This window comes from Zingiber officinale, chromosome 1B (assembly GCF_018446385.1).
Source record: "Zingiber officinale cultivar Zhangliang chromosome 1B, Zo_v1.1, whole genome shotgun sequence".
NCBI classification, from domain to species: domain Eukaryota; kingdom Viridiplantae; phylum Streptophyta; class Magnoliopsida; order Zingiberales; family Zingiberaceae; genus Zingiber; species Zingiber officinale.
The window spans coordinates 131,634,908-131,638,464 of record NC_055986.1 but is presented as its reverse complement, the minus strand read 5'-3'; positions in this window follow the sequence as shown (position 1 = coordinate 131,638,464).

The following is a 3,557-nucleotide window of genomic DNA, read 5'->3' as shown; positions in this document are numbered from 1 at the left end:
CAGCTCCTTAACCCGTTGCTCCAGGCCCCGAGCCTCGACATTCTTCTTCTCTAGATCGGCGATAACCGTGTTCTTCCGCTCGGTTGCCAGGCTTATTTTACGGTCTCGTGATTTGACCTATCGTTCGAGTTCAGCTAGAGTATGAGCCTGATCGATCGTCTTTTTTTGCTCAGCCGCCAATAGGTCTTGGGTCTTTTTAGCTCTCTCTGCAGCTCGGCGTATGAGGGGCCTTGAGAGGCGAGCGGGCCGCCTGAAGCCTTCAGCCTCTTTAGCTCCTCGTCCACCATAGCCAGACGATTGGAGACCGCGATCTCCTCCACCCATCTCTGACATAAGCAAGATTGTTAATAGCCGATCGGAAAGAGTGCGTAGAAGACTTCAAAGAAAACATACTTACCCCAGTGGCCTGTTGCATATGACTATTGGCCAGATTGCTGAGCGGAATCATTGCGACGTGTGCCCGAGCGTCGGCCCACATTTCGGCTAGGGGCCCCTTCAGGGTGATCATGTGCTTGGGCGCGGTTGGCTGATCGGCCTCGGGCATCAGTTCTTCGGTGGGGAGATGCAGGGAGACCCTGATGGTACGGTGCTGACCGGGAGTCGTCTGGGCAGAAGCTGGAGAAGGATCGGAGGCCGGCGCAGAAAACTGGGACAAAATGGCCGAGCGTCGTACTTGGCGGGGAGCGGGCGGAAGGGCGCTGACGGGAATGGCCTCGAGGGGGTCCGCGGACGCATCCAGCTGGGATGGGGTCCGATCGGACGAAATCGCCTCAACCGCTGGGGCTTTACCGCGAGAATCGGCGGTGGTCCGTTCGGACGGCTGGACCGCGGATGTCGCTGATCGGAGTGGTGTCTCCACTCGGTGCCTCTTTTGTTGAAGAGGGCGCTCTTCCTCCGGAGCGGAGCCTTCCTCCCGGACGGAAGCCTGAGCGGCCGACTCCCCCGCATTCGTGTCGCTCTCTCCTTCGTTAGAGCCGACCGGGGTGATGCCCAGTTGCTCCTTCTCTTTGGTAGCTACGGCCTCGAGCGCCGTCGCTTTCCTCTTCAAAATGCCGGCCATCACGGACTCCATGACAATGTTCCCTGCAAAGGAAAAAGGAGAAAATCAGTTAGCAATCAAGGTGAATGCACAAGTAAAATTCTTACCGAAGCCGCTCGGGAGGGGAGTCCGGATCGGACTCAGACCGAATATGTACATCACTCCTTTGGGCAAGAATATTTTGATGTCGAGCCTCAGACCGGCTAGCATGTTGGCGGCGTGAAGATAATCCGGTCGGGTCTTGAACCTCTTTAGCTTAGGGGAGGTTGGCGGTCCGATCTGCCACTGGGTTCGGAAGGAGGCCCGTTCGGGAAGACGCAGGTAGAAGTAAAACTCTTTCCAATGTTTATTGGAAGATGACAGTTTATTGAAGAAGACTAAACCGGGCCGAGCCTGGAACATGTAAGTGCCCAACTCGGACTGTTTGGGGTAATAAAAATAGTAGAAGACCTCCGGTCGGAGGGGAATGTTGTGGATTTTGAACAAGACGACAACGCCGCATAGAAGGCGAAAAGTGTTAGGGACTAAGCTTCCGAGCGGAATGTCGAAAAAATTACAAACTTCTACGATGAAGGGATGGATTGGAAAGCGCAGACCGACTATGAACTGGTCGCGGAAAACACAGAAAGCTCCGCGCGGTGGTTTATGTGGCCGAGCGGATGGGGAGGGTAAGATAATTTCAAAATCAGAAGGGATGTCGAAATTGTCCATCAGAATATCAGCATCGCACCGATTGAAGCGCGACTCCATGGTAGTATACCACGGGCCGAGGGCTTGGTCTTAAGGCTGAGAGGAACTGGCCATTGTCCGAACGGATGAAACCACAAAATGCGAAGAAAGGCAAACGATAGAAGGAAGAAGATGACAAACAGTGCAGTGTCCAGGGAGCGAGAACTCGACAAAAAACACGAGAGTAACAGAGAAAAGGTGAGAACCTTACAAAGAACCAGACGAAGATCGAAGGAGAAGGCTGGAGATCACCGGAAACAGAAAAATGAGATCACCGGAAGTCTGAAACGGTAGGGAAAGCCTCTGGGCATGCGAGAGAAAGAATGCGGCGAAGGGGGAGAAGGAGAAGGCTTTATAGGGTTGAGTCCGAGCGGCCTCCACCGTCGGATGCAGGTCACGAGGACCGAAGCACGCATCAGGCCGTCCATTTCAAACCGCCTCGGCCTCGTTGTCCACCACGCCGCCGCCGTACGATGACGGCAGCAGTGCCACGTGGCATTCGGCCACTGGAGTGCATTTAATGAGCGCCTTCACGAGGCGTAGAGCGCATGCCCGGCCTTAATGTCGAAGATTGGCGTAAATTTTGAAAAGATCTGAGGAATGTCGGCGTTGACTGAGGTCATAGCTATCCCCGTGGTGGGCCGAGCGGGGGATAGTTTCACAGACACCGCTCGGCTTGATTGGCGGTCCAGTCAGTCGGACTAATCGCCTCCTTCGACTAGACTTGAAGGGGATGCAAGTGATCCGGCAGTAGGGTCGGGGGACCCCCTCTGGAGGGGAGTCAACGCCACGTGGAGGTCAAAAGTCAAAAGGGTCAGTATGAAGGCCAGCCGATCGGAGAAGGGGTGGGTCGACCGACCGAACGGGTCCGAGCGGAATCAAAAACAACCCGACAGGGAGTCGGGTTTCCGACGCTCATAGTGAACAGGGTCGCTGGGCCGAGTGGGTAGCCCACTCGGCCGAGGCGTAAAGCATCGATACTGTGAAGGAACACTCTCAGCCGAGCACCCAGTCGGACCGATACCTACGTCTGGTCGGATCGATGTCTGCCGAGCGGAGGGACGCTCGGCTCGGGGAAAAAGGAGACAAGGACAAGGGGACATTGGGAGACATCTTCTGACAACAGGCATGTTCAACGACCAAGCCATACGCAGAATCTCACGACAGAAGGTTCTATCGTTCCATCAGAGAGGTGTTCGGACTGTAGCAGTATGATGTCAGACACATTCCTCTGACAAGCCCATACTAAGGTATGGTAAAGGACACGTGTACGCCTCGGTAGGCGTGCATACGCCTCCCCATAGCTCTATATAAGAGTCCTCAGACTTCGACGGAGGTACGCAATCACGCAATCTCGCATCTTCGGAGCCACTTCATAGTTTTTCTCTTGCCTGACTTGAGCGTCGGAGGGTCGTCGCCGGGAACCCCTTCCTGGCCCGACTTCCTTGCAGGTTCGTCGGAGATCCATACGGCCGGTCAGAGGTCCACGTCACCAGTTGGAAGAGCGCCACGTGCCCAGCGTCCATCGATTCAGCGTTCGGACAGGATCAAATGTGTTTGCCAATGATCACTCCAAATATCGGAACATAAAGAAACTTTATTATCTAATTTACTAAATTCATCAATTAAATTCTTTTTTTCTTGTTTTACTAATTTTTTAATTGTACGAGTAAGTGTAGTCCTAGGAACATATTTAGCACATGGATTAAGAGATTCTTTACAAAATCTTCAAATGTACATTTTGATCCAAAACTAAAAGAAAGATCTTCTACGGAAATAAATTTAGCTA